Source organism: Erythrolamprus reginae, chromosome 4, assembly GCF_031021105.1.
Source record: "Erythrolamprus reginae isolate rEryReg1 chromosome 4, rEryReg1.hap1, whole genome shotgun sequence".
Taxonomy (NCBI): domain Eukaryota; kingdom Metazoa; phylum Chordata; class Lepidosauria; order Squamata; family Dipsadidae; genus Erythrolamprus; species Erythrolamprus reginae.
The window spans coordinates 64299408-64327151 of NC_091953.1; the positions used below are offsets into that span (position 1 = coordinate 64299408).

The 27744-nt window shown below is 39.6% G+C and overlaps 1 long non-coding RNA gene across 1 annotated transcript; it reads left to right on the forward strand.

Moving 5' to 3' along the window:
• LOC139167320 (uncharacterized) lies at nt 1-26858 on the forward strand. The gene is made up of 4 exons (XR_011559104.1): nt 1-399; nt 2959-3106; nt 13079-13245; nt 26785-26858. It is a non-coding gene; the product is annotated as an uncharacterized lncRNA (long non-coding RNA).
• The last annotated feature ends 886 nt before the right edge of the window (nt 26859-27744 follow it).

Below are 27744 nucleotides of genomic sequence, written 5' to 3' on the forward strand. Positions count from 1 at the left end.
TTTGCCCTGCCTGTCATCTTCCGTTGTGTTTTCGGGGGGCGGCGGCGGCGGGAAAGCCCTGTGCCGGCCAGGAAAGCCGGCTTTCCGAGAAAGCAGCGCGCTTTTCAAATGCGCTGCTTTTTTGCAACTCTTTCCTGGGGGGGGGGAGTGGCCTCCTCCCTCCCCCCTGCTGAGGGGGGCGGCGGCAGCATTTTCAAAGTGCCGGGCAGCCAGTCATCCTCCTCCTCCCCACTCCACCCATACCGAGGGAACAGTCTCGCCAGCGGCTGAGAAACCGCCTGGTGTGAAGGTCAGGCTGGGCTGGGGCCGGGGGAAAGCACCACGCTGTCCCCTGAGCCGCCTGGCCCAGGTGCCGGAGAGAACAGCCGGTGGACAAGCACAGCCAGGAACAAGCGGGAGGTGAGATGCCTAGTTCCCCCGGTGTTGTTTGCAGGGGGAATAAGGGAAAGTCTGGAGCGGGAAAGAGGAAATCCCGGGGGAGGAGGAGGAGTGGGGCGGAGCACCAGTATCTCTCTGTAAGGTGGGTGGCGGATCTCGAGTTCTCCTAATACTGCACAGAATTTATAAGAGGAGATAGCAATTCTTTCAATGTTTATGGGTTTTGGAAAACAAAGCTAGAAATTGTTTTCTTCTCTATAAAGTAAGAAGTTCAACATTGGTTTGGAAGTGGTATGTAGGAATTTTTAAAAATATTTGTTTCAGACATAATAATCAAATTTGGAATTGTGAGCATTGCTATGCTTACAAACCAATTTTCAGCTTCTTTTTTTAAGTAACGGCAAGAAGTGTATGAGCTGCCAACTAAATCATTTAAATTATGATAACAAATGTTACTGTGCATTGCTTCTGTTGAAAATGTTTGTTTCATATATCCCCACTAGCATACTGGTAATTCCATAATCTTTTGAGTGACTTTTTAATAGTGAAATTTACTATTTCAAATCATTTTTTACATTTTTGGCTTTTTAGCATGGAAACATTTTTAGGTATTTTCAAAAAGCTTCTTACCCAATCCTAATAATCAATTCATTGACAGTGCTGATAAACGTTTGTGGCATTTCTACTTCTCTGACTCAAGGTTTTTTTGCAATTATCAGACATTGATTCAGATGTCAACAAAAGTAAGCAAGTTCATTCATCCCATCAAAACATAGTCATAAATATCATATTTTAAATTAAATATTTGAAAATTAAATTATACAATTATGTAATTGTTTTATTTAACATATATTATAACATGAAATTTAAAAGTATTTCCTTGCCTAGCCCTTATGCCAGTGAAAGGATTAATTTATTCATAAAGTGGGTTACATAAATTGGTTTATCTTTTTAGGAATCTGTTTCAGAATTTGAGAACCTCTATTGTTAGATTCATTAACTATTGACAAAATACATAGCACTGCTCAGGCATGAATATTTATTTATTTATTTATATTTATTTATTTATATATTTATTTATTACTTTTATGCTGCCCAGTCCCAAAGGGACTGCCGCTCAGACACTATACTTTTCTGCCCACACCGGGGAAAAATTAGAAGGAATATTGATTGGCGCGGCGCCAAGCGTCGGAGCCCACCACGAACGGTGGTTGGCTCGCAGGGGCCGCTGGAAGAAAGAAAAGGGAACGAGAGGGAGAGAGAAAGGGAGGAAGAGAGGAAGGAAGGAAGAGATAAATATAAAGTGGAAGGAAGAGAAAGAAAGGAAGGGAGAGAGAGAGAAAGAGAAAAAAGTGGAAGGAAGAGAAAGAAAGGAAGGGAGAGAGAGAGAGAGAAAGAGAAAAAAGTGGAAGGAAGAGAAAGAAAGGAAGGGAGAGAGAGAAAGAGAAAAAAGTGGAAGGAAGAGAAAGAAAGGAAGGGAGAGAGAGAGAGAAAGAGAAAAAAGTGGAAGGAAGAGAAAGAAAGGAAGGGAGAGAGAGAGAAAGAGAAAAAAGTGGAAGGAAGAGAAAGAAAGGAAGGGAGAGAGAGAGAAAGAGAAAAAAGTGGAAGGAAGAGAAAGAAAGGAAGGGAGAGAGAGAGAAAGAGAAAAAAGTGGAAGGAAGAGAAAGAAAGGAAGGGAGAGAGAGAAAGAGAAAAAAGTGGAAGGAAGAGAAAGAAAGGAAGGGAGAGAGAGAGAAAGAGAAAAAAGTGGAAGGAAGAGAGAAGGAAAGAAAGGAAGGGAGAGAGAGAGAAAGAGTGAGAGAGAGAAGATAGAAAGAGAGAGAGAGAGAAATGATAGAATAAAGGGGAGAAAAAAAAGAGAAATGAGAAAATGATTGAGGCAGAGAATGACAGGAAAGAGAGAAAGAGAGAGAGAAGTGACTCTTGATTTAAAACATATAATAACATAAACATAAACATAATAACAGAGAGAAAAACCCCCAACCCTCACCTGTTTTTATTAATAGTTATGTTTTTGAATTTGCTGGTTGTTTTAGTTTTAATAGTAATAGAGTTTTGTTTTGTTTTATTATTAATTTCTTTTAATAAAAAAGAAGGGATTTATTATTTATTTTTCTTTTTATTTATTTATTTTTTGTTTGTTTATCTGTCTGTCTATCTACCTACCTACCTACCTACCTACCTACCTACCTACCTACCTACCTACCTACCTACATACATACATACATACATACATATATATATATATATATATATATATATATATATATATATACTTCTATGCCGCCCAGTTTTTTTTTCAAGGTGACACACCACCCGAGTTAAGCTCAGTTTTTTGGCGAATTTTGACACACCAAGCTCAAAAGGTTGCCCATCACTGAGTTAGGTTAAAATAGTCATGCTACGCAGGCATTGGGTGTGAATAAGTATCACAAGGCTGGATTTGCTCAGCTATTATTACAAGAGCACAACACAGGTATTCTGAGCATCTGTGATCATGTACCTTGCCTGCTCTTCTGACCCCTATACCTATACCATGCTATTTTTATAATCTGCCAGCTTCTCTATTTTTCTCTAAAGGTCACGTCAGAGACAACCATAGAAGTAAACAGACTGCAACAAGCCTGTGGGGAAAATGGAGGCTTGCTCAAACTCTGTACAAATGCTGAACTCAAAATACAATGAGGCAACCTGGTGTCATTTTTAACTCATCCAGCCCAAGACAAAGGTATTTAATTCTCTCTCTTCCATTCAAAATCCTACACAAACACTATCTCTAGTGTGTTGGTAACAATATGATAGACAGGAAGGGCCATTAATGTGGCTCCATATTATTATTATTATTATTATTATTATTATTATTATTATTATTATTAACAATACAACACAAGCAAACAAGATCACTATGCTGGATTTCATGTTTCAACCCCAGTCGGGTGCATCCCAAGCACCTAGGACTGCGTGATGTAGCGACGAATTATGTATGCCGATCCCAATAATAATAATAATAATAATAATAATATGGAGCCACATTAATGGCCTTTTGCAATTGAGAGATGGAAATTTTGCCAATTTCGATGGTTTTCAAATGTCCACTGTGATCTTTTGGCACTGTGTTTGAAAACCATCAGAATGGACACAATGCCAAGGAACATGACAGAGGTACTGGTACAAGTATCAGATAGGAAGCACGTCCTACTCCATGCAGCAAAAAAAAGCATGTTTCCCAGGGTCATGCATCTCTCTTGGCATAGCTCCGTGCCCCCCACTCCCGAGGGTATGCCACACTATTTGAGAAGCTCTGAACTAGACAGACCCAATTTCTGCAACAGTTCTTCATACATTTTAGCCTGCAGTTGACCTGTCATCTTTACTGCTCTTTTCTGCACTTTTTCTAGAGTCTCAACATCTTTTTCATATCACGGCATCCACACTGGATATGAGTATTGTAGGAAGGCCTCCACTCCAGATTAAAATATTATTTATTCCTTATATTAAAAAGAGACAGTGTATAATATTTTCCCCAAAGGAAAAATGGAGGAAAAATCTTAACAAAGGCAGAAAGCAGCCTTTGATGAAGAATTTACATTCACACACCCAAATTCTAAGGACAGAACATGACCTTGAGGTCATAAAAGGATAAACCATTGAAATAATAAAAGACACAAGGCTCACCACATTGCACAACCACCTGGAGCATCTCAATCACAAAATCCCAGAACCCTATAATTGTCCATCCACTCGGTCAGCCATTTTGTCAGCTACCCCAGAAACATGCTCCTGTCACTGAAGTTTCTGGAAACTAAATAAACAGAGACTTTCTTTCCATGGAGCCTGTATTTTATTTCCAGTGTCTTTCTCCCAGCTTGGAACCAGACTAGATTTTTGTTCCCACATTATGGTCTTACCAAGTCATTATAAAGCACTACTAAAATTTCATGTGATTTGATTTTATAAATTTAAGTGTGAGTCTCATTAGGCCAAAGATTCCCACAGTAGTTAAATTAGGTATTCAAATAAATCTATATAGACATGGGTATTTAAATTAGGTAATTTGATTAAGTAATATACAGTAAACATACTAACTCGTTCTAAAAGCATAATGATGTAAATTCACGTATTGTTGATCAATTCTGAACATAATTATTAAAGGAAGGATTAAGTTCTTTTCAGAGAATGGAAGAGGAGAACCAGGAAGTTCTGCAGAGCAAGTATTATTTCTATATATAAAACTCAGAAAAAAGGATTTCTAGACACTAAAGATTATCTGTTTTAAAGCTTATGTTTATCTACACTGAATCCTATTGAGAGTAAAGAGACAATCAGTGCAAATAGCTGTAATAGCTTTATAAGACTAAAAAACCGAAGAACCATATAAAGAGAAACTGACATCAGACTCCTGTGCAATGTTGGATTATCCTAATCCCTGCTATCTCAGAGCTAAACCATTATGTATGTGTAACTAAGAACCTGTTTTACCCTTGCTTATCTACAGCGTGTTCTTCTTTGGTAGCTTTCCTATATCTATGGTAGATTGCAAATCCCTAGTGATCAGTATAAAATAAATGTTCTTTGTAAATACCATATTTTTCGATGTATAAGATGCACCTTTTTCCTCCCTAAAATAGGCTGATAATTAGGTTTTATATTCTGAATGTAGCTTTTTCCCCCCAGCCCTAACTAGCTGCTAACGATCTTCCCAGCTCTTACCTTGCAGGCAATTCACTGTTAATCTCTGCCAAGAATGTATTCCAAACCTTGCCTTTGATTTTTTCTTTTTTCATTCTCTATTTACTCCAAATGTTTCTTTCCAGTCCTAATCAGGTGCTAACAATGTTCCCAGCTTTTACCTGCTTGCAATAATAATAATGATGATGATGATGATGATGATGATGATGATGATGATAATAATAATAATAATAATTATTATTATTATTATTATTATTATTATTATTTATTAGATTTGTATGCAGCCCCTCTCCGAAGACTTGGGGCGGCTCACAACATAACAGCAATACAATATAAATACAAATCTAATGTTAAAAACTTTAAAAAAAACTAATTAAAAATACATTGTTATAAAAGCCTATCTGCTACACAATCATAAGCACTCAATTCGACTGAACATAAACATAATAAATGTTAGCAAAAAAAGTAGGGGGGGAGATTAATCCCCTCCACGCCTGGCGACAAAGGTGAGTCTTCAACATTTTACGGAAGGCGAGGAGGGTAGGGGCAGTTTGAATCTCCAGGGGGAGTTTATTCCAGAGGGTGGGGGCCACCACAGAGAAGGCTCTTCCCCTAGGTCCTGCCAGACGGCATTGTTTTGTCGACCCGGAAAAGGCCAACTCTGTGGGACCTAATCGGCCACTGGGATTCGTGCTTTATAGGTCATAACCAACACTTTGAATTGTGATTGGAAACTGATCTGCAGCCAGTGCAAGCCGCGGAGTGTTGATGAAACATAGGGATATCTGGGAAAGCCCATGATACCTCTCGCGGCCGCATTCTGCACGATCTGAAGTTTCCGAACACTTTTCAAAGGTAGCCCCATGTAGACAGCATCGCAGTAGTCGAACCTCGAGGTGATGAGGGCATGTGGATTGAGGAGGACGCCCAAGTTGTGGACCCTCTCTGAGGGGGGTCAATAATCCCCCCCCCCCCAGGGTAATGGACAGACAGATGGAATTGTCCTTGGGAGGCAAAACCCACAGCCACTCCATCCTGTCAGGGTTGAGTTTGAGTCTGTTGACACCTATCCAGACCCCAACAGTCTCCAGACACTGGCACATCACTTCCACTGCTTTGCTGACTGGACATGGGGTAGAGATGTATAACTGGGTATCATCAGCATAGTGATGATACCTCACCCCATGCCCTTGGATGATCTCACCCAGTGGTTTCATGTAGATATTAAACAGCAGGGGGGAGAGGACCAACCCTTGAGGTACCCCACAAGGGAGAGACCTAGAGGTCAACCTCTGACACCCCCCACTAACACTGACTGTGAGTGACCAGAGAGGTAGGAGGAGAACCGCTGTAGAACAGTACCTCCCACTCCCAACTCCTCCAGACAGTGCAGAAGGATACCATGGTCGATGGTATCGAAAGCTGCTGAGAGGTCAAGAAGCACCAGGACAGAGGATAAACCTCTGTCCCGGGCCCGCTAGAGATCATCCATCAGTGCGACCAAAGCAGTTTCCATGCTGTAGCCGGGCCTGAATGCTGACTATTGAGGGCCTAGATAATCGGTTTCTTCCAAGGACCGCTGGAGCGACACCACCTTCTCGACCACCTTCCCCATAAAGGGAAGGTTGGAGACTGGACGATAGTTATTAAGAACGGATGGGTCCAGGGAAGGCTTCTTGAGGAGGGGGCACACAAGTGCCTCCTTGTAGGGAGCCAGGAAGGACCCCCCCTCAAAGAAGCATTGACAATCTCCTGGACCCAGCTCTGTGTCACCTCCCTACTGGCTGAAACCAGCCAAGAGGGACATGGTGCCAGTAGTCAGGTGGTGGAACTCACAGCTCCAATGGCCTTGTCCATTTTATCATTGCAAGCTCTTTCATTGTTACTCTCTGTCAAGAATGTATTCCAAACCCTGTCTTTGTAGGGGGTTTTTTCATTGCTTTACTTGCTCCAGATATTTCTTTCCAGCCCTAACCAGGTGCTGTTAATGTACTCAAGCTCTTTCATTGTTACTCTCTGTGAAGAATGTTTTCCAAGCCCTAAGCCTTTGCAGGGTTTGTTTCATTACTCTGACTTGCTCTAAGTAAGTTTCTTTCAGCCCTACCGAGGTGCTAACAATGTTACCAGCTTTTACAGCTTGCAAGCTCTTTCATTGTTGATCCCTCGATTAGCGCGGGGGTTACGTTCCAAGACCTCCCGTGCTAATCGATTTCCGCGTTATAGTGGTGCGGAAGTAAAAACACCATCTGCGCATGCGCACCATTTTTTTCATGGCCGCACATGCACAGATGGTGGAGTTTGCGTGTGGGTGGCGGGGAAGACCAAGGGAAGGTTCCTTCGGCTGCCCAACAGCTGATCTGCTCCGCAGCGCGGAAGCAGCGAGGAGCCGAAGATGGGGTTTCCCCGTTGCCCAGGCAAAGGGGAAACCCCATCTTCGGCTCCTCGCTGCTGCCGCGCTGCGGAGCAGATCAGCTGTTGGGCGGCCGAAGGAACCTTCCCTTGGTCTTCCCCGCCGCCCAGGCAAAGGGGAAACCCCAAGATCGCTTGCCGCTTGCCGTATTGCAGCTTGGAGCCTTGCTTCGCCTCCTTTGCTGCAATACGGCAAGCGGCAAGCGGCAAGCGATCTCGGGGTTTCCCCTTTGCCTGGGCGGCGCTGGGGCCATGCGGAGCCGCTCATCTAGGGGGGCGTGGACCGGCAAGGTGCCCTCCGCTCTCTCTCTTTCTCTCCCTGTTACCGGTGTGGGGCAGTAGCTACGTTCACTCCTTTGTCCTCCTCGCCGCTGACACAGCCATTCCCGGCAGAGCCCTCCCCAACAGCTCCCGCCGCCAGCGCAAAAAAGAAAAGAAAAAAAAATCCCCAAAAGAGGCAGGCACAAAGCGGGGGCACAAGGGGAGCTGCCCGGCAGAGGTTGCTTTTTTTCTTCTCGTGGGCAAGTGGAGGGGGGGAGAGAGAAGGGAGGAAGAGAGTGTGAGAGAGGAAGAAAGAGAGAAATGATAGAAAAAAGGGGAGAAAAAAAGAGAAATGAGAAAATGATTGAAGCAGAGAATGACAGGAAAGAAAGAGAAAGAGACAGAGAAGTGACTCTTGGTGATGATGTATGACGTCATCGGGTGGGAAAAACCGTGGTATAGCAAAAAAAACCGTGGAGTATTTTTTAATTAATATTTTTTGAAAAACCGTGTTGTAGCGTTTCGCACTAATCGAGACCGTGCTAATCGAGGGATCACTGTATTCCAAATCCTGTCTTTATAGGATTTTTTCCCCATTACTTTACTTGTTTCAGATATTTCTTTTCAACCCTAGCCAGGTGATATTAATGTACCCAAGCTCTTTCATTGTTGCTCTCTGTGAAGAATGTTTTCCAAGCCCTGTCTTTGAAGGGTTTTTTCATTGTTTTAGTTGCTCTGAATGTTTCTTTCCAGCCCTAACCAGGTGCTAACAATGTTCCCAGCTCTTACCCACTTGCAAGCTCTTTCACTGTTACTCTCTGCAAAGAAGAATGTTTTCCAAGCCCTACATCTTTGCAGGCTTTCCCCCATTGCTTTACTTGCAATGTAAGATAGATTCTGAGGAAGGCTATACACCTGGGATTGGCTGGTGTGTGAGTTCGGATGGGGGCAGCTAGCTTTCCACCAGGTTCTTTTCTTTTAAAGAGAGAGAGAAAGAAAAAAAAAAAGGGGGTGGGCGAATAACCAGCTTCTCTAGAGAAAGAAATGTGTCTCTTCCATCAATGGTAGTGTAAAGACAGAAAGAAAGACAAAATTACACTGCAGTTGATGGGAGATAGACATTTATTTCTCTAGAGAAGCTGGTTATTCGTCCACCGCCTTTTCTTTCTCTCTCTCTCTCTTTAAAAGAAAAGAACCTGGTGGAATGCTAGCCGCCCCCAGCCAAACACACACTCCAGCTGATCCCAGCCTTCCTCAGATCTTCCTCAGCTGGGCTTGGCTTCCCACTCACGGCTGCTATGTCTTCAGATCCTGGAGCTGTCATGCAGTTGCAGAGCGATGCCAGTTCTAAGTCCAGCTAGAGCAGAAGGGAGTGTGAATCTGAACTGTGGGGTGGATGGGTAATGGCATAGGGGAGAGAGAACCAGGGGGAGAGCTGAGTCTGGCATGACTGGTGGAGGAATTCTGGGAGTTGAAGTCCACAAGTCTTAAAGCTGTCAAGTTTGAAGACACCTGAGTTAGAGGTTAGGAGTTCAAGGGTCTTCAAACCTGGCAAGTTTAAGGCTTGTGGACTTATTTCTGAGCTAGCATGACTGGTGGAAGAATTCTGGGAATTGAAGTCCACAAGTCTTGAAGCCTGCAAGTTTGAAGTTTGTATTAAGTGTACATGGTTTTAAAAAGTATACATGGTTGTAAAAAGTATTCAGCTACACTGGTATTTTATTAAATAATATAATACTACACCATTTCGTTCAGAATACATTTTTCCTTGTTTTCCTCCTCTAAAATCTAGGTGCGTCTTATACACCGAAAATTACTGTAAGTTTTGGGTATGTAGATAAGTCTAGATTTTATGTATTTATGTTGGTGTGTTTCATGTATTGATCAGAGGAACCGAGTTCTGGCTTGAGAATTATTTAGAATTCTTATTTATAATTTTAAAAACTATGGAATATAGTAGTAACATGACAACAAAAAAGAGAATAATGTCAATATCATGTCATCAAAAATTCACACAAATGCTAAAAATTTCCAGAAAACTACATTTTGTACAATATGGGAGAAAGCAAATAGTTCCATTGTGAGATTGGAAGTTGAGTCCAGAAGAAGTCTTTTCTTTTGAGGAGCCATCAAGCCTTCAAGCATTGAAAAACTGTCCTGCGTTTTTATTCCAAATTCAGTTTACATATCCAATGCACCTCATTTTTTAGGTAACTCAAAACTTTAGGCTATTCTTTGAATCTGTTACAAAAATCAGGAGCTCACATTATTGTGTTCAAACCTTTTGTTCAAAACGGAATCTTTCTTTCTATTTTCCTTATTTGTTGAATACTGGGGATCTAACAAAAGTTCCTACGTTAGTAAGAAAACAAAACATTTGTAGGAATTTGGGAAAGTAGCAGGTTTACTGTGGCAGGAGCTTTCTAGACAAAAAGCCATTTAATCCTATGTGGTGGCATTGCTTGTGGGGCTGGAAGTATCAACTGTGAATAACCAAGATTTACCAGCAGCATAATATATCTGTTTTTCAATTTAAATAATGTCTGTAAACTCATAAGGGGTAACATAATGTTATGTATTGAGCATTTGAATTTAAGCAAACTGCTCACACCAAGGTCCGCTTTGCAGAGTGGGAAAATAAAGAGCACTGATTGGTTCAGATGGAGGGCAGCCCTCTCTTTAAAGATAGCTTGGCCTTTTGCTGGATTCACTCTTCTTGCAATAAAGAGCTGTTAGTCATTATTCTGCTTCATGCCTCTTCAGTACAAGAGCTCAACATTAAATATATTACCTAATCTAAGAAATAAAAGTAGCCATTGAAGTGATTTTGAGGATTGTCAATCGGGCTTCATAATACAAAAAGCAGGGAATGGAGTAGTTAAGGGCTACAAAAAATTTCACTACCACACTGCGGACGTGGCTTATTGTGTGGGTGTCGCTTGATAGTCATGTGACTGGATATTATTATTATTATTATTATTATTATTATTATTATTAATTGGATTTATATGCCGCCCCTCTCCGAAGACTCGGGGCGGCTAACAACAATCATAAAACAGCGTACAATAATAATCCAATACTAAAAACGATTAAAAACCCATTAATATTAAAAAAAAAAAAACCAAACATACATACAGACATACCATGCATAAAATTGTAAAGGCCTAGGGGGAAAGGGAATCTCAATTCCCCCATGCCTGGCGGCAGAGGTGGGTTTTAAGTAGCTTACGAAAGGCAAGGAGGGTGGGGGCAATTCTAATCTCAGGGGGGAGTTGGTTCCAGAGGGTTGGGGCTGCCACAGAGAAGGCTCTTCCCCTGGGTCCCGCCAAGCGGCATTGTTTGGTTGATGTTAGATTGATTGTGTGCTTGTTTTTTAATATTCTGGGGTTGTTTTTTATGAATTTTTTAGCTTAACATTGTAATTGGATTGGTGGGTATTGGATTTGTTATTATGTATTGTTTTTACTTTGTTGTGAGCCGCCCCGAGTTTGCGGAGAGGGGCGGCATATAAATCCAATAAATCTAATCTAATCTAATCTTGATGGGACCCGGAGAAGACCCACTCTGTGAGACCTAACTGGTCGCTGGGATTCATGCAGTAGAAGAAACTGATCAGCAACCAATGCAGACTGCAGAGTGTTGGTGTAACATGGGCATATTTGGGAAAGCCCATGATTGCTCTCGCAGCTGCATTCTGCACGATCTGAAGTGGCTTGCCAGCCATGTGACCAGGTGGGAGTGGCTTGACAATCATGTGACCAGAGGAAGCTTAAAGGTCATGTGACTAGGTAGGAGTGGCTTGCTGGCCAAGATATTATTATTATTATTATTATTATTATTATTATTATTATTATTATTATTATTATTAATTAGATTTGTATGCCGCCCCTCTCCGCAGACTCAATGTTCATATAGGTGCTTGACTCTTTTTCAGTTGATTAAGTTACATTATTTGAATAGCCACAAAAAGGACAAATGATAGACAGCACTATTTGTTGAGGAGCACAGTAACATTTTAAGGTTTTGTACTGAACCACCAGGTTCTGTATGATAGCAGATCAGGCAAGCAGCTCAATTTTCTTTAATTGCTATAAAAGTTCAGTTCTAGATAATGATTAAAAGATTAAAGCGTTTATGGGTAAAAACATACTATTTAATTATTTCCTATTTTAAAAGTAATTAAGGATCATACTAAGGTATTAGAGAAGGAAGAACTATTAAATATTCAATAAATAGTGCATAAACCTACTAGCCCCACTGCATTTCCCCCCACCTCCGTAGGAGTAGCAGCCCATCACTAGAATGGTGAAAGACATAAGTCAAAAAACAGAGGGATTTATTTTCCAAGTCAAGAGAGATAGGCTTGTGCTTCTGATGGACTAATAACTGAAATTCATTGTTCATGTATTCATTTTCTTGCCAAATTTGATTTTCTCTGGAAGACAAAAGGTGGAAGAAGCACAAAAACATAGAAGAGTAACAAATGTTATTTAAACCTCTTGCAGATTCAGGAACTGCAGCTAAAAGATTTCACAATACAGGCTTGTATGAAAGCAGCTGTGTTGCATAATGGCGATGCTTAGGGTTATCAAAGCATGGCTCACACCCTGACTTGCCATTGTGGTGTCCTGCCCTGTACATACCTAACTTATTGTATTATGGATGACAGCAGGCAAAACACACTGAATTATGAACATGTACAGTAGGTACCTGATTTGCATGTTGTAGAGGTGTGTTCATACTGACTGACTTGAGGATTTGCTCTGACAATTGTGGCCCCACTGATTTTATTTTTACACCAGTTTCTCTTTAATGTTTCTACTCCTTTCCTGAAAAATTACCTCGCTAAAGTGTCATATGTCAAAAGACAGCTCATAAAATACTCATTGAGCTCTAAGATTTTCTGATTTAAAAGATGTGATGGTGCAATTAAAAATGAGATGACAAGCATCTGTGATGCTCCAAGTGGACATGCTGGAAATGGTTTCCTGGCAATATTTGGAGGGCCACAAGTTCCCTATTCCTTTGAGAATAACTTGAAATACAGCAAAAATGAAAGAAAACCTAAACTGCTAACTCTGCATTATGAAAAAAAAGGGGACTGTAGTTTGGCAGTCAGAGTCAAGACACCTCTTCTCATACCTATAATATCCAAGTATCCTGAACTTCAGTTCTCTTACTACTCAACCATGCAAGCTAGTAAGGATGGCTGAGAATTATGGTAGTTGAATTGCATATATTAGAAGAACCGATTGGTAATTAGGCTTATAAATGTACAGGCTTGGCTAGGTGGGTCATAACAGATGTCTATCTAATCCTATTTTCTTTCCTATTTTCCTAGATGCCCAGTATCATAGTCCATTAATTCCAAACCCCAACTCAATGCAGGAATCTAGATTCAACAAACTCTACATATGGTGACCTAATCTCTCTTTGAACTCCCTAAGATTTCTCCCTGAGAACTAAGAGGAAGTTCATCTTCCAAAATACTTTTTTACATAGGAAGAGGTAGGTTTTCTTTCCTAATATTTTATTGGTATCTGGCTTTTTATAACTTAAACTTTTTCCTTCCCACTGGAATAATAAAGATCTTGTATCTTTTAAAAGATATTTCAATAATGCCACCTGTTGGGTTCTGGGACTGAAGAGGCTTGAGGCAGGTTTAGGACAAACAGCTCTTTATTGTAACTACAAGATCCAGCAGACAGCCAGGCTGATCGCTTCCCCTTTTATAGGGAGCTCAGCCAATCAGCAGTCTCCTTTTCCCACTCCTTTACTCCTTTGGAGTAAACAGGCTCAATATCTAACCCCACTCTCCACCTTGCTTATCAATGCCCTAAATTCCCTATCATTTGAATGAAAATTACATTTAGTTTTACCTGTCTTAAAATCAAGAACTCCAGCCTTACATGAGCATTTTGCCCTGCTTGTTCTTCCTGCTTTCTTTCATAGTTTTTCCATCTTTCCTAACTGGATTCATACAATATACAGTTAAAATGGGTTGTGTTGTGCTATGGATTTATAGTTCAGTACATTGCGAATCTAGCTAACTACATTTATAAACCATGATTAATAATTAGCAGGTTACAAAAGGCCCCCACAGAAAACCCAACAGATAGTGTTCACAGGCACACTAGCAACGGTCACCTTCTTCAATTTGGTTACAGCAATTGTAGATCAAAGAACTGCCTAAAGGAGACTTCTTCAACTAGATGAATTACCAGTATACAAAATAAAAGTGTATATGTTGGCAACATTCATGATGGTAAGTGGAAAACTCTTGAATGCATATCTGACAGCCCAATAAGGTAGACCAGACCAAAAAAATCAATGCAATATAGGTCAGAATTACTTTTATTGTTAAAAACTATAGAAACAGAATTTTGCAAATCTGAATGTGCTTCCCTGTCCCTCACTTTATCTCTGTGTGAAATTGGTAGAGGGTTGTCTAAGATGTTTACTGAAACTAATTTCAGGACCTGGAATAAAGTCCTCCATATCAGACCATTGCCTTGATAGTGACTCTTCTTCCTGCCATTCAAAATCATTCCTTGTTCCCTCCCAATATCATGCCAGTACCTTTATTAAACAAGCCTGACAGGCCACAAAGCATTGTGCAAACTTTAGAATGGCTAAGAAGTCTTTATTAGTTAATGATAAGTCAAAACATGCATAAAGTAACAATGTAGGGAAGGAAAATGGTAAATGATCCAGCTAAGTCTAGTTTTTGCTATTGGCTTAAATGGAATTTGAAACTAACGGTAATAGGACAAGGGACGGAAGGCACTCTAGTGCACTTGTACTCGCCCCTTACCGACCTCTTAGGAATCTGGAGAGGTCAACCGTGGATAATCCAAGGGTAAAGTGTTGGGGGTTTGGGGATGACACTATGGAGTCCGGTAATGAGTTCCACGCTTCGACAACTCGGTTATTGAAGTCATGTTTTTTACAGTCAAGTTTGGAGCGCTTAATATTAAGTTTAAATCTGTTGTGTGCTCTTGTGTTGTTGTGGTTGAAGCTGAAGTAGTCGCCGACAGGCAGGACGTTGCAGCATATGATCTTGTAGGCAATACTTAGATCTTGTTGAAGGTGTCTTAGTTCTAGGCTTTCTAGGCCCAGGATTGAAAGTCTAGTCTCGTAGGGTATTCTATTTCGAGTGGAGAAGGGCTCTTCTGGTGGTATCTTTGGACATTTTCAAGGATGTTAATGTCTGAGATGTGATATGGGTTCCAAACAGATGAGCTGTATTCAAGGATGGGTCTGGCAAAAGTTTTGTAAGCTCTGGTAAGTAGTGTGAGATTGCCAGAGCAGAAGCTATGTAGGATTAGGTTTACAACTCTTGAAGCCTTCTTGGCTATGTTGTTGCAGTGGGCTTTGGCACTTAAAACTTTTGTTATTAGTATACCGAGGTCTTTAACCGAGTGGGGATTATCTGTGATAATTTGATTATTCAGTTCATATTTGGAGTTCATATTCTTCTTCCCAATGTGTAGGACAGGGCATTTGCTAGTTGAGATTTGGAGTCGCCATGTGTTAGACCACTCAGAAACAGAGTTCAGGTCTTTTTGGAGAGTAGTTGTGTTATCGGTGGTGTTGAAGAGTTTTACATCATCGGCGAAGAGGACACAGTTGCTTGTGATGTAATTGCAAAGGTCATTGATGTAGAAAATGAGGAGCGTTGGTCCCAGTACACTACCTTGGGGAACCCCGCTTTTAACTGGGACGGGGGTGGATATGGTGCTTCCTATTTTGACCACTTGTTGTCTGTTTGACAGGAATGCTGTAATCCAGCTATGGAAGGATCCTGAGACACCATAGGATTTGTCGTGGACCACTGAATCAAAGGCTTTGCAGAAGTCGATATAAATTGCATCTATGGATTTCCCTTGATCTAGATGAGTTGTCCAAATATTTTTGCAGTGGAGGAGCTGCAGGTTGCAGGATAGTTTTCTTCTGAAATCAAATTGTTTGTTAGAGAGCAAATTATTAGTTTCTAGATGGAGAGTAATTGATTTGTTTATAATTGATTCCATGACTTTGCATGGGACGTAGCATAGTGAAATTGGTCTGTGGTTATCGACAAAAGAGGGGTCTCCTTTTTTGAAGATGGGGATGACCATTGCTTTCGACCATAGCTTAGGAAGTGTGCTGGTTCTGAAGGATTTTTCGAAAATTATGCTTAGTGGTTCAGCTATGGCAGAAGAGAGCTTTTTTAGGAAGTAAGCACATAGACCGTCTGGTCCGACTGATAGAGAGGGTTTAAGGTCATGTAATGCTTTTTCAACTCAGTCTTCAGTGAAGTCTACTTGGGTTAGGTCTTTGAGGGAGTTTGAGGTGCGATTGATGAAATTGGGAGATTAGCCATTGCTGTTGACAAAGACAGAGCCAAAGAAAGAGGAGGTTGGCTTTGGTATTCTTTGTTGTTGGGTCCTTTGAGAGGTGGGAAAGGTCTAGAGTCTTTGAGTTTATTGTTGACAAAGTTGTAGAAAACTCTATTAGATTTGGTGTGTAGGAGGTTTTCCTCTTGTTTGCTGTAGTAGTTAAGGCATTCTGCTTTTATTTGATTTCAAATGCTTTTATAACAGCTATTGAAGTTGAAAACTTGTCCTTTTTTGTTTTTCCTCCAGAGATATTTTTTTTTCTTGTTTGTAATTTTCTTATTGATATGGGGAGGTTATTTTTTTTGTGTGTTTATGGTACATGTTAGAGGTACATGAAGTCTGATGATAATTTTCATTTTGAGTAGGAATGTGTTATAGAGGTCATCAGTAGTGTAGCATTCAGATAATAGAGTTTTCCAGTTTAATGTTGAGAGGTGGGCTTCAATGTGTTCGTAGTTCACTTTTTTGAAATTGAATTTCAGCACTATTTTTTGAGTTGGACTAATAAAAATGGTGCTTAATCAGGGTTTTGAAACTTTTGATTTGATAGCAACATGATTTTGATTAGCAGCACCCATATTTTGCTCCAGAGCATGCCGGTCTTGTATGACCGTCAATAAATTATAAATTATATGTTCCAAATGAGCAAGGTACAGTCTCCCTTGCTACATTCAAATATGTATGAGCTAGATGCAAATATATACATAATGATGAATATTAAAAACAATACAGTCCTATTTACATTGCAAATGAGTGTTATTCTCTGCTTTGTAATATGGCTAGAACTAGAAAATAGAATAAATACTGATGTGATGTTATAAAGATTAAGGAAATAAGACACATGACTTGTAGGAGTGTTCATATGTTGGATATTTTTTGTAAACAATTTATAAATCATTTTGAATTTTTTACAAAAAGCAGAAAAATAGCAATCTAAACAAAGCATATGTGATATTAATAACAATGAAACAAAGATTCCCGAACAATAAATATATATTTTCAGGGGAATTGTAGTGTAGCCTGCTTGAATTCAAGACTAAAACTGTTATACGAGTCCAGAAGGTCATTGTTACTCACTAAAAGTCCACCTGATACAGTTAGGCTCATGCCAGAGCAATAGTGATTTATGAGTCCATAAAGTCAGAATTGTTTGTTACAATAAAGACCTGTGATTAAAGTCTGTCTCAAGCCTCTTCAGACCCAGGATTTATCAGTTGGTCTCACTTCTCAGGACTTAAGATAGTCAAGGGATTACTAGGCTACTTAGCATCATGGGTTGTTTGTGCTGAACTGCCAGAATCTGAAATTGTAAGAAAGTTGCACCTGGCTCATCTGATTGCTGCCATTAAATTATCATTTCAAGCCAGCTAGCTAGCAGCAAAGAAAGGAAAGAAGGTGTTGTGCCTGGCTACTGCTAGCCACGCACGAGCCCAGAAATAAGTCAAACACATGACAGGAGAGCAATAAAACAAGAAAGTCTCTTTTATGTACAAAGGCTAAACGCCTGCTTGAATGCAAGACCAAAACTGTTTTACGAGTCCAGAAGGTCAGTGTTACTCACTAAAAGTCCACCTGATACAGTTAGGCTCATGCCAGAGCAATAGTGATTTATGAGTCAGAATTCCACACTCAAATCCACACAGCCTTCCCTGCTTGAGTGTCCAAGAGTTCACAGAAATCCAAACCAAAAATCAAACACGCTGTTACCCTGTTTCTTTCTTCCAAACGCCAACGATAAACACCCACACAAAGCACTCTAACCCTTCCTTTTTATCAGGATTTCAGCAGCGTCATTAACTCTTAACAGCTAACTCAGCTTAACAGCCGAGTCTGCGGAGAGGGGAAGCATACAAATCTAATAAATTATTATTAAATTATTATTATGGTCTATCATTTGTTTCTTCGCTTACGCAGCTGCTCCCACCGTCCCAAGATCCTTCTTACACAGGGATTCAGGATAGGATTATTCATGACGTCTTCCCCTTCTGAGTCCAAGGGCACTCTAGCTGGTGGGCTGACTGCACCCATTCCCCTGTCTGTCTCTTCCTCCTCACTGCCTTCCTCTTCCTGTGATTGTGCTTCACTATCTGAGGCATCCGCCTGTAGCCACACTAGTCTTCTGTAAATAGATGACTCCCACTGTTCTACATCAAAATCCCCAGCTACAGGAGCTGGCCTGAAGCCAACCACAACAGAAGGAAGGAAGGAAGGAAGGAAGGAAGGAAGGAAGGAAGGAAGGAAGGAAGGAAGGAAGGAAGGTGTTAGGTTGAAATGGAGCATACATGAGACAATGTTTGTCTTTTCTAAAAAAATATGGTAAGCCACAATTATTATTATTATTATTATTATTATTATTATTATTATTATTAATTAGATTTGTATGCCGCCCCTCTCCGTAGACTGCATTAGAAAAATAAGAGCATAAGGAAACTGGACAATGACTCTACCAGACACGAAACAGTGCCTCTTCATGCAGAACTGGAAAAAAGTCAATGTGTTTCAGAGTAGTGCTTGGATATTTGCACTAGGTGTGTCTTCTTCACTTGAACCATCTGGATAGAACATCAAATTAACTGCCTGTAGTTGAAGAAGCCTCTTCTTGCACACTATAATTTAGAGTATGATTACAGTGCAGTACAGCCCATTGCAAATATGCAGGCTCAATTTGTAAAACTTGGGTTGCCTCTCTGCCTAATTTAAAAATTAGTGCCAAGGAACCCAAGAATGCAAAACCTCTTTTCAGCAGCAGCAAACTGAAGACAGAAAAGAAGAAAGGAAAGAAGACTGCAAGTTTGCTGTTTAGGCAATGTTCAGGCTGCATTTATTGCTCAGCACTAGTTCTACTGAAGCTACACATGTAGTGGTATTACAAAGCTTGGAAATAAGAATCAGAAGAGGTCCTATCCTTATCAACAAAGTAGCAGATTGGGGAAGGCTAAATTCATGACCCTGGTTATGTAAGGCATTGTGAAATACAAAAATGACAAATTGCATGGGATGGATACAAGCGGAGCAAAAGTCAGAAACTGGTCATAAGGTGTATGTTGGGAAATAGGGGAGATGGCAAAGACAGGCTGGCTAATTTAGAACAGTCTTTATGAAAGTATAAATCTTTAAAAAGGGGTGGAGACAAGCAGAAAAACGTATGAAAGCATGACCAAAAGGAAAAACAAATTTAAGAAAGGGAGACAAGGGAGCTGGAGGGTGAGGCAGAGCGGTGTCATTTTTTGGAATAGCACACCAACCAGTCTTCTGTAATAGCAAGAAAAAATGATATGATTCATAAAAGGCCAATCTCAGCTTATACCTTTTGAATAAGATGGCCAGCTGATCGTGGAAAATGACATGATTTATTCCTATGTCTTTCACAAAATCTGGATTGGCAAAAATATTCAGGTGAAAGGAGATAACCAATCTCATTCTGTCAATGAAAAATATAATTAAAAGCATCACATAGAGGCTTGGTTGAGCAGCTGTAAACTATCATTTTTTTCCGATTTAATTGACCTCAAAGCAGATGAAAAACAATGGAACAAAAATAGAATAAGCTACTTTGCAACTTCTTGAAAGATGACCAGAATGAAATCATACATCAGGAAGTGTTCTACTGGAATTTCAAATAAAAACGAGAATATTTGATGCAATGAATGAAATGTTTGTTTAATGTCAGCTGGTGATTAAGAAAGAAAACCAGTCATTTCTTACTGCTATTGTTCCAAAAGCCTTGCTGATATGTTGCAAAACCATCAAGACAGAGGTCAGAGGTGCCATCAGGACAAGCCTTTAGCACTGAAGTCCCAAGCCTACACAACTGAAAGAGCAATGGTGTTTATGTCTGGAGACTACTTATGTAGTCCATTGCACCACTACCATTAGTTTGCAATCAGAGATGCTACCCATGAAAGATATGACAGGGTAGAAAACCAGCAATCTTCTAGGTTAGAGCAATCTAGGTAGACAATCGCAACCTGGAACTTAGAAGATAGCACTTAGTCATGCACTTTAGAGGGGTTGGGGGTTAAAAAATAACAATACTGAGTATTATAAGATTAGACAACAACAAAAAAAGGAAGAAGCAAACAGATAATGCAGCTGCATATCATTTTCTTGCTTCTTTAATTACTTTTCTGTTTTTGTGGTCTTCTCTTTTCTTAATGTATCCAAAATGGTTATGAAGATTTAGAGGAAAAGCATCTCATTGTTTAAGCTCTGGGATGGCAACTAATGTGCCTTAGTGCCTGAGTGCCTTACAAATGTGGAAAATAATAATTCTTCAATGAAGATAATAACATCCAAAGTAATTGAAATTTCTGCAAGTAAGAACATGGACTGTTTACCATACTTTCTTTCTAATGGGGTGATCGTGGTTGTAGCTTGTCAATAACTGATAATCATTTTGTAATTCCCATCTATTTCTCAAAACATTCAGAAAGAAATATCACCCAAGATAAAAGCGGAAATTTGGAATAAAAGGACCAGCAAACCTTCAGACTTCTCATACTGTAATTTCATTTAATAGGCTGATGACTGTATGTTAAGGCATCTTTAATTACTCATTTATATAATGTTAACTACCTGCATTGCCAAACATTTTGGAAGCAATAGTATCTTCCATTGCTGCATCAACAAAGATCTCAAATTCAAGATTCTTTCTAGCAAGCACTCAACAAATCAAGAATTGGAAGTTCCAATTCCAAGTGAACATAGCCTCTTTTCTTTCACCACAGTAAATTAATTATAGTTCTTAGCAGCACTCCCAACTTGCCCTATTCTATTCAGTATCTCTAAGTACTTCAGGTATATAGAGGGGCTCCTGGATGGAGTCCCTGTACATAATTTTGAAGTCCTGGCGTTCTTTCACATTAATCGGCCGATTAATCTGAATCCAAGTTCTGTATTCTTCTTTCCTGCAATGAGAAAAAAAAGTAAGACTAAATAATTATTTATAAATTTAAACATCTTTATTTTATTGAAGTCGGAGATATCACTGAACATCCTATCCACAAAACCTTTCACCACTGGCATGCTAACTAGAATTAATGGCAATGAATAAACTCTGAAGGACCTCAGATTTTCTTTCATTGTATGTATCAAAATTTAATATAGAGTTTAACCAAAATTCAGTCCCTCTGAAGTCAAATTCTGCCACCAAAATAGATTATGGAAATAGTATATAACAATTTTCCATTATTCATTTTGTTTTTATTCATAATGAGGAAAAACATTTTTAAAAACCTTAATTGTCTTAATCTGAGTCTAGTTTTTAACTTGCAATTAATCACACAGAGACCTATTAAACACACACACACACACACACACACACACACACACACAGAGAGAAAGAGAGAATAGGAGCAGGTTTTCAGGCTGTCTCTTCTGGGGTTAAAAAATGGCAGCACAGTTTCTCAGCCTTCTCTGATTCTGCCCAGCAACAACATATCTCTTATTTCAAGCTCACTCTACTGAATCAGATTATCATGAATTGGTGCCCTGGGACAGCAGGTTGGGATCTGTTATCATAAGTTATTTAAATACTTGTCTTGTTATTTGTTATTATTCTTACTATTAACATTTTCTAATCTCAGTTGTGTGCGGTTACATTCATGTCTAAGACCACTTGATATTTTAATGGAGAGCATTTATATCCCCATTAGTGGTGCAGTAATATAGGGGATCTTGTTTCAACTGATTTTATCTGATGAAGATTGGGATATATAGACTGCTACTTTAAGCATGTCAATAACATAAATCTCTCCGATCTCAAAGGCTGAAATAGGCTTCACAGTTTACAGTGGTACCTCTACTTAAGAACTTAATTCGTTCGTGATCAGGTAGAAAAGTTTGTAAGTAGAAGCATTTTTTCCCATAGGAATCAATGTAAAAGCAAATAATGTGTGCAAACGCATTAGGAAAGAAATAATTGGAATTTGGGTGGGGGGAGGAGGAGGAAGAAGAGGAGGAGGACAGTCGCTTCCAAAGGAAGAAGGTGAAGTGAGGGGAATTAAAAAAAAATGCAAAACCTTAAGGCTTAAAAAAAAAGAGGGACTCTGATGCGGTCTTACATACACCCGGTGTGAAGCTGCCTCCCATACACTGCACCAGAGAGAGAAACCCAGTTGGGTGAAAGTGGGGGAACCTCCCGCTCCTTTGACCGAAAGGCTGCTGCTGCTACCTGCTTCCTCTTCCTTCCCATGCTGAAGGGCTCCCCTCTCCTCTCGCTCGCTTGCTTTGTAGCCAGCGCCTTTCCTTCACTGTGGTGACTCCTCAGTTTGGCTGAAGTCAAGTTGATCTGGCTGGGGCGAAGTGCCCCCTTTTACCTTTCCGCGCCCAGACACTCCGGGTGTGTGGGAGCCAGCGCGAGGGAGTCACCACAGTGAGGTGGTTTATTCCCTCTCCAAGTGCCCAGAAAAAGGAAAATGCTCCATTTGCTCTGGGCTGCCCAGAGCGAAGGGAGTGTTTCTTTTCTCTGGGCACTGGCAGAGGTTTATTCCCTCTCCAAGCGCCCAGAGAAAGAAAAATGCTTTGTTTGCTCTGGACTGCCAAAGCCTGCTTAAGCACCACCGAAAGGCTCCTCTGGCAGTCCAGAAAAGCCCGAGATGGCCAGGATTAAAGGGGGAATGGCAGGAAACTGGCCGGGCCTTTGTGCCACTCTCAAATTTCCTAGGAAATTTTTCCAGGCTCGGGTTCTAAAATAGAAAATGGTTCTTAAGAAGAGGCAAAAAAATCTTGAACACCCAGTTCTTATCTTGAAAAGTTCTTAAGTAGAGGTACCACTGTACTGTACTTTCATTCTCTGGATCACTTTCATAATAATCTAAAAACTAAACAATGGGCTATGTACTCAAGGTAATATAAAATGGTTCTTCCCCCTTTTTGTTCTCATATCATCCATTAAGCAGTAGTCTAATCAAACAATAAATTCATTTAAGACAGCATTCAAATGTTCTCTTTCACTCGTGTGTATTGACTACTGTAAAATTCTGATGAAATAGACAGCTAGTTTTTTGCTGGCTCTAGCCATTTCCTTAGAATCAGATGCAAACCTGATGACGAACTCTTTTTCATTTAAATTGCTCAATTTAAATATTTACCGTTTTAAAACTGTCCAGTTTGAATACTTTAAAATACATTCTACTGTGGAAGTAGAAGATATTTATTTTCCTCCTGCATCCTATCTATTTCTCTGAAAACAAAATAGAATTAGATACTTATGATCTTTGTTGAGATTATACTACATCCAGCTGCTTCCTCTTTTCAATGTGATTGGCTTTGTGAGTTTTCCCAAAATCATTTTTTGAATAAACTTTTACATTAAATTAATCTCATAATTTCTTCCATTTATGGACATAACAGTATAGGAGAAAATGCTTCCAAAATAATTGAAGTGATAAGGACTTGCCTCAAGTTCAAGTAAGTAGGTAGTCCTCTATAGTTGGTCCTCTACTTACAACCATTTGTTTAGTAACCATTCAGACTTAACAATGGCACTGAAAAAAGCGATGTATGACCATTTTTCACAGAACCATTGCGGCATCCCCAAGGTCATATGACAAAAGTTCAGATGCTTGGCAATTGGTTCCTATTTATGACTGTTGCAGCATCCTAGGGTCACATGGCCCCTTTTGTGACCTTCTGGCAAGTAAAGTCAACAGAGAAGCCAGATTCACTTTACAACTGTGATACTAACTTAACAACTGGAATAATTCAGTTAACAATTGTGGCAAGGATGGGTTCTGTTCTGCCAGCGTGTCTCAACCACCCGTAATTACAGGGTAATTAGTCCAGGAAGACACACACCACACGATAAAAGGAAAACCCAAAAGTTTTTATAAACAAAAAAACAGAAACAGCTCCCTTTTTAAATGTCAAAGGGATTTTCTGGTACACACAAGGCACAGGTTAAATGCAGTCACCCAATAAATGGGAAATTGAGTCCAATTCTAAAGTCTAGAGAGTCCACACACACAATCCTGAACAGCAAAAACCACGATCTTGACAAAACAATGAATCAGATAAACTGCCATGCGGCTAAAACACCAGGCGGCACTTTTATCTGTAGCACTAATTACAGCAGCCCCACCCCACCACAGGTGGCCTCATTTTCTCTTGTAATAATCCTTCAGTTGTTGTCTCCTATGCATCACTCTACGCATGCATGGATGTGTCATTAATTCTTGTTCAGAATCCAGGGATGATACAGATGACTGATCTCCTCCTGGGCTGTCTGCCAAACTCCCCTCTTCCCTGTCACTCACGCTTCCTTGGTCAGAGGAGACTTCGTCGGCAGATTTTACTGGGAGCAAAACAGGCCTGCGGCATGTGGATGTCTCTCCCACATCCACCTCCACATTCCTTGGGGCAGGAGCTGGGCCAGAGCTAACCACAACAGGTTCCACTTATCTTAACCACTTGATTCGCTCGGGCACGCAAGTCCCCTCGTGCAACTTTACTTTTGTGCATGCTCACTAGCAGGATTTAGCCTGAAACACAGCTGAGGAGCGGGTCAGCGGTGCTTCAGGCAAAGAAATAAAGGTCAGTACTAACCCGAGTGTGGGTAGGAGGGCTGTTTTTCAAGCAGTGGAAAAGGAAAAGCATAGAAAAATTTGCCATTTTTAAAAAAATGGCGGTGCCCAGAGACCAGTGAACCAGATCTGTGAACACCATCATCATGTCACCAGAGAGTCACTAAAGGTTTGGGTGATCTGGTCCGAACTAAGAGGAACCCACCCCTGAACTGGGCAAAAAAAATCATTTAATGGGGCAAAACATGTTTAGCAACTGTCCTGCTTAACAACAGAAATGTTGGGCTCAATTGTGGTTGCAAGTCAAGAACTACCTATAAGAACTACCTACCTACATACAATGTAAAGCTGTAATGGATGTTATAAAAAAATTACTTCCATTCTGTAGCCTTGAGGAATGCTACCACCTGGGAAAGTGCTGCAGCTGCTCTAGAAAGGGCTTTGTCTGCTTACGGTGCCTGCAGTCTGGCAGCAATTCCTTGCAGGCGAGCTAAATTCTGGGCTGAAGCCATGCAAGTAGCCCGTGTCTTCTAACAATTCATTTAGTACCCATTCACAGTTACAGTGGGACTGAAAATAGTGACATGTGTTCATTTTTTACAATAACGTGATCAAGATTCAGTTGCTTAGCAACTGACTCATATTTATGATGGTTGCAATGCCCTGGGGTCATGCGATCCCCTTTTGCAACCTCCTGACAAGCAAAGTCAATGGGGAAGCCAGATTCACTTAACAACTCTTTTATTCATTTAGGAAGTAGAGTGATGCTCTTTAATAACTGTTGCACGGAAGGTTATAAAATGGGACAAAACTCACTTAACAAATGTATCACTATTGCTGTCAGCCGCCCCGAGTCTCCGGAGAGGGGCGTCATACAAACCCAATAAGTAAGTAAGTAAGTAAGTAAGTAAGTAAGTAAGTAAGTAAGTAAGGAAGGAAGGAAGGAAGGAAGGAAGGAAGGAAGTAAATAATAAATAATAAATAATAAATAATAAATAATAAATAATAAATAATAAATAATAAATAATAAATAATAAATAATAAATAATAAATAATAAATAATAAATAATAAATAATAAATAATAAATAATAAATAATAAATAATAAATAATAAATAAATAAATAAATAAATAAATAAATAAATAAATAAATAATAAAATCACTTAACAGAAAATATGGCCTCAATTGTGGTTGTTAGTTGCAGACTATAATTGGAGCTATTAATAGATGGATGACAATATTTTTAGACTAATTTTAGGGCATTCAGAGCATGTTTAGCAAACTAAATGAATAGAATAGAATAGTATAGAATGGAACGGAATAGAGTAGAACAGATTTTATTGGCCAAGTGTGATTGGACACACCAAGGAATTTTTCTTGGTGCCTATGCACCAAGATTGGTGATAATATACACTGCTAAAAAAAAAATAAAAGGAACACTTAAACAACACAATATAACTCCAAGTAAATCAAACCTCTGTGAAATCAAATTGTCCACGTAGGAAGCAACACTGATTGACAATTAATTTCACATGCTGTTGTGCACATTAAACTTTGTACAGAACCAAGTATTCAATGAGAATATTTCATTCATTCAGATCTAGGGTGTGTTCTTTGAGTGTTCCCTTTATTTTTTTGAACAGTATAGTTCACTTACTATTTCCATGTGTTTGGATGTGAAAACATTATTTATTTGCTCTTCTATTTAAGAATATGTTCTTTATAATTAGACAAATGGTAAGTAATGCTTTGGTGGGAGAACTATCTGACTTTGAGTTATCAGTCTTTCCCATGGATCCTTTTACAAAACCTGTAAAAACTGACCTGGTTGGGTTTACTCCAGTCATGCTTCTTGCAAAGAACTGACTTTTAACTTACTTGCCTTGCAGCAAATATAAAAATAATTCATCTGCAGTTGGGGCCTTCTAAAAATCTGATGATGGGATGCATGTGAATGAAACACAGCAAACTCTATTCATAGTTCCCTGGAGAAAGAATATGATTAAATGAAATGAATATTGTAGACATGAAAAGTCCAACCGAAAAAACACTCTGTCATCTTATTCTAATATAAGGGTAACTAAGTATTATAATCCTAAACTTAAACTTCTTTCCAGAAATTTTTCTTTTATATTCCTTGACAGATGGATGTTGAAGTCTGCCTTTTGCTGCTCCCAAAAATATATGGAAGTGCTTTACATATTTTTTTTGCAAAGGTATGAAAATTAGAATACATTCAAAATCACTTTGAATATATAAATGGCCTTTTCAGCAAACAACTTACATTTCTTTTCTAGCAGAATCTTTAAATATTGGGAAGCTATAAATTTCACTCAATTAATCAGTGGAACAGCTTGCCTCCAGAAGTTGTGAATGTTCTGACACTGGAAATTTTTAAGAAGATGTTGGATAACCATCTGTCTTAAGTAGTGAAGCATAGAAACATAGAAGATTGACAGCAGAAAAAGATCTCATGGTCCATCTAGTCTGCCCTTTCCTATCTTTTATCTTAGGAGGGATATGTTTATCCCAGGCATGTTTAAATTCAGTTACTGTGGATTTACCAACCACGTCTGCTGGAAGTGTGTTCCAAGCATCTACTACTCTTTCAGTGAAATATTTTCTCACGTTACTTCTAATCTTTCCCCAAACTAACCTCAGATTGTGCCCCCTTGTTCTTGTGCTCACTTTCCTTTTAAAAACACTTCTCTTCTGAACCTTATTTAACTCTTTAACATATTTAAATGTTTCGATCATGTAACCTCCTTTCCTTTCTGTCCTCCAGACTATACAGATTGAGTTCATTAAGTCTTTCCTGATAAGTTTTATGCTTAAGACCTTCCACCATTTTTGTAGCCCTTCTTTGGACCGTTCAATTTTATCTATATCTTTTTGTAGGTGAGGTCTCCAGAACTGAACACAGTATTCCAACTGTGGTCTCACCAGTGCTCTATACAGAAGGGTTTCCTGCCTAAGCGGGGTTTGGACTAGAAGACCTCCAAAGTCCCTTCCAATTCTGTAGTAGTAGTTGTTGTTGTTATCATTATACATACATACAGGTAGTACGTAACTTATGACTCTACCCGAGTCCAAATTTATGTTGC